Raw genomic sequence first — 12,136 nt, 5'->3', positions numbered from 1 at the left:
TCTTGAAATACATTTTGTTGTGGAGGGAGCTATAGGACCATAGTTCAAAGGATGGATGAGGAGGAATGCCACAGCCCTGAAATAATACCTCCAGCCCCCTAGCCCCACATTTCCTGATTAAAATAGATTTTAAAATAAGTAAACGAAACAAAAAAATTATTGGAGAGAGGAAATTGGAAAGGGGTGAAAGGCTATAGATTAGTGGTAGAACACATGCCTTGCATAAAGAGTCCCATCGTCAGTCCCCAGCATCTTTAGATAGCGCTGGAGGAAACCCTGGAGGGCTGATGCCAGTCAAGATAGACTAGTGTTGTGTGGATGTGTCGAAAGATTAAAGCCTACTGGGATATGATATGTAATGAACTGAAAAAGATTTTCGAAAACACCTTTAGTAAAATACCAGATGCTTTTTTTAATTAGGGATAATAAGTGAATAAATTCCCCCAAAAGACATAAATATATTTATGTATGCTACCACAACAGCAAGCCCAGAAATGGAAGCAGTAGGAACTTCCAGCGTTGGAAGAATGGTAGACAAAGATGATTGCAAATTCCGAGCTCGCGAGACTGATGGGGAAAATTTGAAACCAGCGCGACAAATTGTTTGAAAAGGACTGGAGTAAATTTGTACAATATATGAAGGAAAATGGTAAACATCTGAAAACATTTGCAGGATTGATTTAAAATATTTTGTTATGTTATGATTTGATACCTGTTTATAAAATACTCGTTGTTATAAAGGAAAAAAGAAAATTTAATAAGCACACACACATATAAATAATAATTTATTATTTATACCCCACCCATCTGGCTGGGTTTCCCCAGCCACTCTGCACAGCTTCCAACAAAATATTAAAATACAATAGTCCTTCAGACATTAAAAGCTTCCCTAAACAGGGCTAGACTAGTGTTGTGGCAAATATTTCTTATGAATTTTCTCCATCAGTTAAAAGAAATGGCATTTGAACATTTCTCAAAGAGAAGAGTTTTTTGGGTGGGTGGGTGCAGTGGCGTAGCATGGGTTGTCAGCACCCGGGGCAAGGCAAATAATTTGTGCCCCCTAACCCTAACCCCCAGATGTTGCGCCCAGTGCGGCCGGGCCCCCCTGCACCCCCCATGCTACGCTACTGGGTGGGTGAAATATTAGAGGCATTGTTTCCATTGCAGCAGATGCATGTCTGAAGAATTATTTTGATGTTTGGATCACCGAGGCAAAGCACTTCAGGGGACCCTGAATCCACTTGTGGCAGCTTGTGGAGATACTGCATCACCTGTGACAAGCCAAAAATCCCCTTGAGATACTCTGTTTCACCTTGGGATTCCTCCAAGTCCAATGCACAGCCTTAAAAAATATTTCACAGAAGGATAGTCTTCTCTGAAATGCCAAACACCTGTGATTTCCATTCATTTTCAATGCTATGTGTGAGAATGCTTTGTACTTCCGAAAATTTGGCCATGAAAGGGCTGAGGAAGAATCTTGATCTCAACATTTTATGATGTAATTCACCAGTCATCATTGTCGCCAAGCTACAATGATTTAAAGGGAGCTTGAGAGGGATTTGCAAAATGCTGTACTGAAATAAATGGAAGCTGTACATCGGCTGTTTCTGGTGGATTGTACTTTCAGGTTGTTTTTGTTCAAAACCATCCAAAGAGCATTTTAGATACAACAAAACCATTTTGTGTTCCTTTTCTGGAAAGCTTATTCCATAAGTTCATAGGTCTTTGAATGTGATTAACAAGGTAGAATAAAGTTCAGTTTATTTTTTAATAGTAAGAATCTATTTTTTGGGAACTGAGAGAAAGTAGCTTCAGCATTTTGGGCTTTGAACTTCTTGAAACAGATGGTATGAATTTTGTACCTAAGCTCATTCAGCACTTACTGCTGGCTGCTAGATTAGTCCTGGCAGTTAGCTGGAAATTTCCAGTCCCTCTGAAAATTAACACCTGGTTTTAAAAATGCCAGTATTCTAAATTTTGGGGGGAATATCATTAGTTTTAAAAATGGGGGGGGGGAGTATCTGGAAACTCTACATTTTTCAGAAATTCTCAAAACATTTTATGAAAGGAAAATATCAGAAGAAGCTGCCTGGACCTTGAGGTTTACATCAGAGGCCTTTCTCCGCATGTCATCTCGAAGGAAGGTATAGAGGGTAACAATGAAAAACAAGCCTTTTCTGTTGCAATTCCAAATCTATGGAATACTCTCCTTAGGGAGGCCCACCTGGCACCAACTTTGTCATCCTTTTCATGCCAGGCAAGAATATTTCTGTTTTCCTGGGCAGCACCAATGATTAGCTGCTTTTACTCTTGGTTATGTTTCTATATATGTTTGTTATTCTATTACTGTATTTTCTTCTTTTTATTGTAGGAATCAATACACAAGTTCAAAAATCTAATCCTAACCTAATGTTTAGGAGCGTTTTCCCAATCCAACCCTGTGGCCAACAAGAAAGCATGGTACAAAGTAAATTCACCCACCCTTGGACATGCTTCCTTGTCAACCTGAAACTTCTATGGATACATCCTCCCTAAAGGGTTTTACAATTGTCCCTCCATCAGAGTGGATCAGGGTTAGCATGACCCTCCCAAAAACAATGCACATAGTCCCAGGTTCCATCCCTGGTATCTCCAGGTAGGGCTAGGAAGGACTCTTGTCTGAAAACCTGGAGAGACATTATCACTCAGTGGGGACAGTACTGAGTAGATGGACTAATGGTCTGACTCAGCAAGAGGTGGCTTCCTATATTCCTATGTGGAGGTTTCAGACGCAGACATGGAGGGAAGACAGGATATTGACAAATCCCTGGAGGAAAAGGATGGTAGGACACAAGTCTTGCAGGACCATGGACAGTTCACTGAGAGAAAGCAACTTACTCCAATGGAGTGCCAGCACCAGTCAATCCCTCTTAAATATGTTGGCCCACATTACGCCTCTCAGGTTCCAGCCCTTAAAGGGGATCCTCAGGCCTGCAACAATACAACCTGTTACTTCCTGCTTGGTAAACTCCCTGCACCCATGAGTGGGCACTGGGGATAAGAGGTGCCTGGCACAAGGGCATGTAGCCTATTGGAAGAAGCTCAGTCAGGAGAAATGATTTCTGAGGGCCCCAGCTTATGGGTCTTAAGCTTCTTCCTGGTTGCCTGCTTCAGGCTCTTGGCTGGGTCCCACACCTCTGCAGATGATGCCAGAGAGCTGGAGCTGAACATCACTTCCCACTTCAGATTTTGGGTGTTTCCTGAGGCTGGAAATCATGACAGTCTGATGTAAAAACTGAGCTAGGTTGCCTTCTACAAAATTTGAAGCAATTTATTCCCAAGGATTTAATAGCCTTGTTTTCCCATTTGGGATTACAAATACCTTGTGTACATCTCTCTATAGATAACTCTGTATCAGGAATATGATCCTCTAGATGTTGCTGGACCACAACTCTTGTATAATCTCTTGTATAATGGCCATTCTGGCTGGGGCTGATGGGAGTTCGAGTCCAGCAGCATCTGGATGGCCAGAGGTTGCATAACACTGCTTTGTATTAAGCCCCGCCAAATTCTATGGTTACCATGATAATTATCCTGATTATAGTCCAAGGAAGCAAGGTTAAGGTTGCGTGTGCACTGAGAGGCAGCTCCGAAGATGGATTAACCAGCAAGTGTGACAGATGGATCAAAGTTAGGGCAGAAGAACACTCTGTCTAGCTCAACAGATAGCATCAACCAACCTGTAAATGCATTTTATATTTCCTTGCTAGATCTTGCCAGTCAACCTTTCCAGACAAAATGGTGATAGTATGGGAACTCAGTGGAGGCAATGCAATCTCCTCTGGCAACCCTAAGCTATGAACAGGGAATGGAGATATACTGAGTGAAGTATTACAACTTTTTGCAAGGCCCTACTATCTTCTTCTTCTTCTTCTTCTTCTTCTTCTTCTTCTTCTTCTTCTTCTTCTTCTTCTTCTTCTTCTTCCGATCACTCATAGCCGAGTAAGATCGTCTTCCAACACTATATTTTACATGTTGAGGATCATGCTGATTTCCAAACTTCCTGCTTATGGTAAAGAAATACGGGTAATGTTACAACAGATCAGCTGCACACAAATTATTGTTGGTAGCAATGATTTAATTTTTTTGCCTTCTGAAACAAAAACAAGCATTCGAGCATTCAAAGGGATTTAGATTTTTCACCTAGGCAAACATTTGGAATTGTCATTTCAGTTCTGTAAAAGGCCTCTATCTATGTAACATTGGTGCTTCAAAATGGAAACCACAATCATACTGAGTGCATTAGCTTCTCAATGCACAATTCACGACTTTATCACTTTTTCTTGGCCTGGTATAGAAAAAGGCAATTAATCAATCAGACATAGGTTTTCTAGGTCTGGTCTTGATTTATGCATCTGCATTTAGTAGACTCTAAAGCAGAACGTTCTGATTTATTAGCAGTAAGCATATCTTGTTTGGTCTCCGAAAGACTTATATTATGGTGACAGGGAATAATATGAGCCTTCAGTAGATAACTACGCAAATGTATATGTTTTCTTCTACCACTAGGCCCACCACAAGCAAATGAAAAGCGTTTTAGCTGAAGTGAGAAACAGAATACCAGTAAAATGCAGACGTTATCTCAATGCAGAATGAAAGTGGCCATTTTTTATTATCCTGCTTTTCAGAGTGCATTTTTCCTTCTCTTAGTCTAACCACTGGGAAAAGTAACTTCTTACCGATAAAATGTTTTGGGTAGGCTGATGACCTTAGAATCACCTTTTTAAAGAAATGAAATAAGTCAGAATATTATTCAATGATATTATTCATACAATTTATGGCAGAGTGAGTGTTTGAAGCCCTATGGAAATTTAGTGGAGATGGTACCAGTACAATGATAACATACATTATGGCCCACATAATAAGCATCAGGTCAATTGTCCAATACCTTCTGAACTTCAAATGGAGGGAGGGAGGGATGGCGGATAGAATTGTCTGAAAATTGTGATGCCAAGCTTATCTACAAAGACTATTTTCAATTCCTGTCCTGCATCTTAATACTGATGTCAAGTGAGTTCCCTTACTGCTGATTATGGATACCATTTTCATGTGTTATTCAATGCATATAAAATTATACTATTATGTGCATTATAGCACATATATTAATGGCATATGCTCCAACTTTCATAAAGTAACCGGATGCATAAATGGATATATAAACCAATGCATATAATGGTGTAAAATATATATTAATATACTCATAATGATGTGTGTCAGAAATATAGGACAGGGGGAGCTGGACTCTTTTACAGTGGTACCTCGGGTTACAGACGCTTCAGGTTACAGACTCCGCTAACCCAGAAATAGTACCTTGGGTTAAGAATTTTACCTCAGGATGAGAACAGAAATTGAGCAGCGGCATGTTGGCAGTGGGAGGCTCCATTAGCTAAAGTGGTACCTCAGGTTAAGAACAGTTTCAGGTTAAGAATGGACCTCCAGAACGAATTAAGTTCTTAACCTGGAGGTACCACTGTATATGAAAAGTTTGCATATAATTTTGTGCATAGTTTTGTATATAATTAGTTGGGCTTTCAACACCCCCCACAACATTTTAGTTTTGCTGTTGATTAACCAACAGGTTTGTGATGAATGCTAGCCAGATTCAGCTCTTTTTGTAATAACTACTCAGCTTCTGATTAGCTCCTTGAACGCATACACAAATTCAAAGGCCGAAGTAAGCAAACTAAGTGTTATCCCTTGGCAAATGATCATGCAAACAGGTCCATGTATGACAACTTTCATAGTACTACACATAGCAAAAATCCTCTATCTGGACTATTTGGGCTTCATAAAAATTAAAAAATTGATTGTAATAATTCAGGTCCTTTAGCTACTTTGTAGATCAACCTTGTCTAGTATATAAATTCAAATAATTAAAATATGCAACATCTGCAATGTTTGCACATTTGTTAATGCAGACAGGCTACTCTTATCACCAGCCCAAGCTTTTGGTCAATTTTCTGATCATTATCAGTTTCTCATAAATTGTAAGAAGTAAATAAGAATCCTATGAGATAAAATGTAGCCAGTGCTAACATCTGCTCTGATCACAGAACTGTAGAGTTGGAGGGAACCCTGAGGGACATCTAGTCCAACCCCCTGCAATGCATGAATCTCAACTAAAGCATCCATGACAGATGACCATACAACCTCTGCTTAAAAATCTCCACTTCCTTCTGAGGGAGTCCCTTCCACTGTTGAAGAGCTCTTACTATTAGAAAGTTCTTCCTGATGTATAGTTGGAATCTCCTTTCTTGAACTTTAAGTCATTGGTTCGGGTCCTACCATTCAGAGCAGGAGAAAACAAGGTTGCCCCATCTGCCATGTGACAGCCCTTAAGATATTTGAAGATGACTATCATATCTCCTCTTTTCCAGGCTAAACATACTGAACTCCCTCAACCGTTCCTCAAAGGCTTGGATCCAGACACTTGACCATCTTGATCACCCTCCTCTGCACAGGTTCCAGCTTGTCAACATCCTTATTCAATTGTGGAGCCCAGGTATGGTCTGACCAAGACAGAATAGAGCAGAACTATTACTTCCCTTTATGTTGATGCAGCCTAGGATAGCATTAGGCCCCCCCCACCCCCGCTGCATCACACTGTTGACTCACATTCAGCTTGTGGCCTACTAAGACCCCTTGATCCTTTTCACATGTACTACTGGAAGCTAGGTGTGCCCATCTTATTTCTGTGCAGCTATGTAAGTGTAGGACCTTACATTTGTCCCTATGGAAATTCATTTTGTTAGTTTGGGTGCTGTTCTTCAATCAGTTAAGGTAATATTGAATCCCAATTCCGTCTTCTGCAGCATTTGCTATTGCTCCCAGTTTGGTGTCACCTGCAAAGTATCCTCTCAATATTTCATCCAAGTTGTTTATAAAGACATTGAACAACAATGGGCCCTGGACACAACCCTGTGGCACCCCACTTGTCACCTTTTTCTAGGATGATGAGGAAGCTTTGGGTTCAGTCAGTCAACCTGCTACAATCCACCTAACAGTTGCCTTGTCCAGCCCACAAGAATATCACGGGAGACTTTGTCAAAAGCCTTAATGACATCAAGATACACTATGTCTGCAACATTCCCCTGTTCCACCAAGCTTGTAACTCCACTGAAAAAGAAATGAGATTTATCTGGTATGACTTGTTTTTGAGAAACCTATGCTGGGTCTTAGTAATCACAACATCCTTCTCACACTGCTCACAGACCGACTGTTTAATTATCTGTTCTAGATAATTAAACAGTCCTGGTATTGATATCAAGCTCACTGGTAGGTAGTTACCTAGGTCTTCTTTCCCCCTCGCTTTTTGAAGACAGGGACATTTGCCTGCCTCCATTCTGTAGGGACCTCACCTGTTCTCCAATAATTCTCAAAGATTATAGACAGAGACTCTGAGATTACATCCATAAGCTCCTTTCTTCCTTACTGAGAGAACCACAATTTATGGTTTGCTTATTCCTTAGTGTTAGTGTAGTGTACACTTGACTGCCATAATATCAATTATTTAAAATTTTGCTACACCATTGCTGGCTTCTTGCTTCCTTTCATCGTGTTCATATATAAATAAAACATTGTGGTTCAGTGTCTTTCATGAAGCGTGGGATTTAAGTAATCAACAATTTCTTTTCTTCCAAGATTTTATCTGAAGCCTAACCAAGTATGTCATTTTGTTGGACTTTACATTGAGGGAGCCATAATCTATCATGAGAAGCATATGAAAGGATAAGAGCTAGTCACTTTGTAGGCAATCTTCCCATACAGATAGTTGTGCGGCTTGAATATATTAACTGAAAAGTATTATACTGTAGCCATGAATGTATTTGTATTTGAAATGTGTTAAATCCAAAATGAACATTATTTAAAATAACACATCCTCACACAATTCTAAGATTAGACTGAGCAATGATCCAATTCTTTTTAACCTTTCCTCTACAACACATAAAACATTTTTTCCTTGAGACATCTGGATTTAGTCTAGCAGAGAGGTAGCCAATGTGGAACTTCTAGATTTTTGCGGGACTACAATTTCCATCACTGTTGGCTATGCTAACTGGGGTTGATGCTAGTTGTAGTCCAAGGACATCTAGAGGGCACCATGTTGGCTAGTGCTTGTTTAGCAAGAAGCTCAAGACACCATGAGTAAGTATTAGGGTTCTTACATGTTATCTTTTGAACATTCTTTACTAAATGGCAATAACATGGAAGCATAACTGAGTTGCATTTCAGGACCCCACTGTGACCAAAGGGGGACTTTCCCTATGTTTTTGCAGTCTCTCTCTCATTTAGAAGCAGCTGGTCTGATAAGCATGACTCTTTGAGCAACTTACGACACGGGGTTGATGTTACCAAAGGGTTAAGGAATGATTTTCATGACATATATGGACACATTATGTTTTGCTTGTAATGTTAATAATACGGTATTAAAATGTGACACCAGAGGGCATTGCAGAGCAACCAGGAACTGGCAATAGGTTACGGACAAAACAAGGTAAGGAACATTTTTTTATTTTTTATTTACCAGTATGCCCTGTGATATCTATTATAGTTCTAATAACATTAAAAAGGTCAGTGTAGATCCAGCCAACGAGCAATGCTGGCTAGGCCCAGCTTCTGAGGGGATGTATCACATTCCTCTGGATAATCTTTTTATCTCGCTAAGCAACGCCACCCCCACCATTCAGCCTGGACACTGAAGTCCAGCTCCGAGGCAGTTCCATCCCTGTGAGAAATGAGGTTACAGGGAACCAGGCAGAGGGCCTGCTCGGTAGTGGTGCCCGCCTTGTGGAACGCCCTCCCATCAGATGTCAAAGAAATAAACAACTATCTAACTTTTAGAAGACATATGAAGGCAACCCTGTATAGGGAAGTTTTTAATGTTTGGTGTTTTACTGTGGCTTTATAATTCATTTGAAGCTGCCCAGACCAGTGTATCAGCAACTGAGTGGCAGAATTCTCAGCAGCAGGGAGCATCTGAGCTCCAGATGGAATAATCCATCATCTGGATTCTAGAATGTAGGTTAACCTGCTTTGGTATAAAGGAACTACCACAACAGAATAGCAAGAAAGCAGGAAGTGGCATATCAATGTCTACTGGTTATAGGTGCTTGATAAGAATTTCAGTTTTCATTCATGTGTATCCTAATTTTGTGATTCGACACATGTAGAAAATGTCTTGTAAGTCTGGCAAACTGAAAATCACGCCTGCCAAACTCGTGCTGGCCCGCAGTCTCAACATGTGTTGAACTATTCACAAAATGGTCATGTTTTACATCCACTTTTTGTTGAGTGCAAAAAGTCACTGTAAGAGTTGACAAAAAGGTTATGTGAAGTTACAGAGCAACTCTCGGGATAAGTTCGTTGGGACGGACTGGTGGTATGCCATGACATTTGTGGTTCTGGGGCCATCACTACAGCTGAAGAGAAAGACAAGGAAGATCAGCAGAGTGGAGAAGTCAAAAGCGAAGTAGAGGGAAAAGGTGAGGCAGGCAAAGCAGCCTTCAGACAGCGAGGAAAAAGAAACTCAACAACAGTGGCCAGCAAAAACAGACTGAGGAACTGTGAAAGTTACTGGTTTAACAATGGTAACAAACTGTACTTTGATATGAACTGTGCCTTAGGGCTAGGCTTATTTGTATTTGTTTCTCATACTTTAAGGAACTTATCCCAGATGTCCTCATTCACCCATTCACCCTTATATCTGAGGATATAATGTCCATTCTGCATTTGCGAGATATCTACTATTCACCTACTTCTCTCCCTGCTCACTGATATTAGGCAGGCACCGTAGCGTATTGTTTTCAAGGCCTGCAAAAACAAAAAGTCTACCCAAACATGTAACTTTAACATGTATTTGTCTAGCTGTTTTTTTTAAAAAAAACTGTTAACTATTTATATTTTGATAATTGCCATGTAAAATTTGCCTTTAATGTTTGATTTTATTAGTATTTGTAATGATTATTTTATATTGTTTTATGTAAGCTGCTCATTTTGAATCTGGGACATTCTGAATGCAAAGCATGTGCTCTACCATTTTGCCACAGTCCCACTGTAATCTTCTGCTGATACTTACAGCAGTAATGAGGAACCTGTGTTCCTCCAATTTTGTTGGGACTCCCACTCCCATCACCCTGTGCCTGCATGGTCATTGGTCAAGGATGATGGAAGTTGTAGTCCAGCAATATTTGGAAGGTAACATCTTCTTCACTTCTGCTCTACAGTGTTTTCCCCCTTAGTCACAAAAGGTTGCTATTGCTACACTCTCCAAGTTAGTTATAATTTAGATGTGTATTGCAGCACTTGAATACGGCACATAGCACTCATCATCACAGGGACACGTTCTGAAAAAGCTGCAATGTATATAGCCGATCTCTCAGTGAGTGGCCTTCATCCAACAGTTGTTAAATGGTTTTCGCTTCTTGCGGGTTCTACAAAAATAATCACTGTGCTTAGATTAATAAATTGCATCAGCTGTCTGGAATGTGGATTTTTAAAGATCTGAGCTGGTCTGCTTCAGCTTAGTGCTAACACAACTTTTCAGATGATTGTTCTGTACTAAGTTAGCACAGCCAGAGGCACACTGTGGGGGGCACTTACATGATAGCTGCTACAACAGCATCATTAGGGACAAATAATTAGTAATAATACTTATTTAAGAGAACAGTGTTTCTTTAATATAATTTATTTTATCAGCAATTATGTGTTGTTTTTAGCAAAACCAGAGTGCCTCCCCAACAAATCTAGCCATATAAACAGGAGCGTGTCACATGTCAGCCTTCAGTTTATTTATTTTTTCCATCCTGTTCTACACAAGGTCCACAGCTACACATAAATTATTCTTCATGCAAAACAAAACAAAAAGCAAAAACAAAAAAAGGAAAAGGAAAACTGGGCTATGCACCACTTAATTATGAAACTGGTATAATCAAACCTGTCATCTGTATCTTCCTGGAACTGAATTTTGCTGGATTGTTCTGTACTGTTTGGGAGACATCTTTTCATCACTGAAAAACATCAAAGGGCCTTAAGGCTTTGGGGTTATTGTTCAGGACAGACTTCAAAGATCTTTCATCAACTATTAAAACTGGATTTGCACCAACAACTCATTTTACACTTACTTTATGGCCAATAGAAGCACCAAACATGTATTCACTGAGCATGAAATGTGGATATGCATTTCAGATTACCAAACATGTAACAATGTCTTCCAGATTGTCAGCAGTAATGTTCCCTGTAAAGATCCAAATGGGCTGGGCTTCACACATGTAAGAACTAAAATATAGGCAATGTGGTGTCCATAGGCCATAACCCCCCCCCAAAGAGAGATACGTTAAATGCCTTTTATGGCAAGCAATTTAGAAAATGTAAGTAGAGCATATGGCAAGCCTACTCACACTTTTCATGCAGGCAACTTGTTGGAGAAGTGTGTGACACCGTCTCTTTATTCTGATAGAGGGAGGAGGCTAGGACTGCACAGGCTGCTCTTGCCATCTCTTCCCCAAAGCTGCTCATGCAGCTCCATGGCAGACCAAGGGCAAACTACGATGGATAGCAAAAGCTCACCTGAGACAACTTAACATCTTCAGCCCATTCCAACCCCCTTCAGAGTGGTTGAACCCACTAATGACGCTTCTCCAATATGGCTCTTTGGGCATGAACACTGCAACTCTGGAGGGTTTGTTTTAGATAGTACAAAAATCAAACAGAATGATTAGAACCTAAGTTTGGAAAGTATGATCTTGGAACTTCTATTTTCTCAAGGCAGAGTGAAAAGTTACAAGAGGGCGCCTTGTTGCTCTCCCCTTAGAAAATTACTTGATCTTCTGTTTATTTGCTTTCCGCAGGTTCATTTAATCTTAAGTGCTATCAAATGTTTATTTCTTTGTGGTTTTGTAAAACAACAAGAAGATAATCTTTAAGAAGAGGAATATAAACCTTTCAAGTACCAAGCTGTTAGATCAAAGCAAAGCTTCTGGCAAGAGCTTGTTTGCATGTTAATTAACACGAACAACTTCAGCTTTGCAAGAATCTAGCAACATAACTGTGTGGCAAACGTGTGTTTTACTGCATTGCTTCAGGAGCAAATTTAAAGCCA

The sequence above is a fragment of the Podarcis melisellensis genome (assembly GCF_964234715.1).
Source record: "Podarcis melisellensis genome assembly, chromosome: 3".
In the NCBI taxonomy this organism is placed as follows: Eukaryota; Metazoa; Chordata; class Lepidosauria; order Squamata; family Lacertidae; genus Podarcis; species Podarcis melisellensis.
This window is presented reverse-complemented; position numbering follows the sequence as displayed.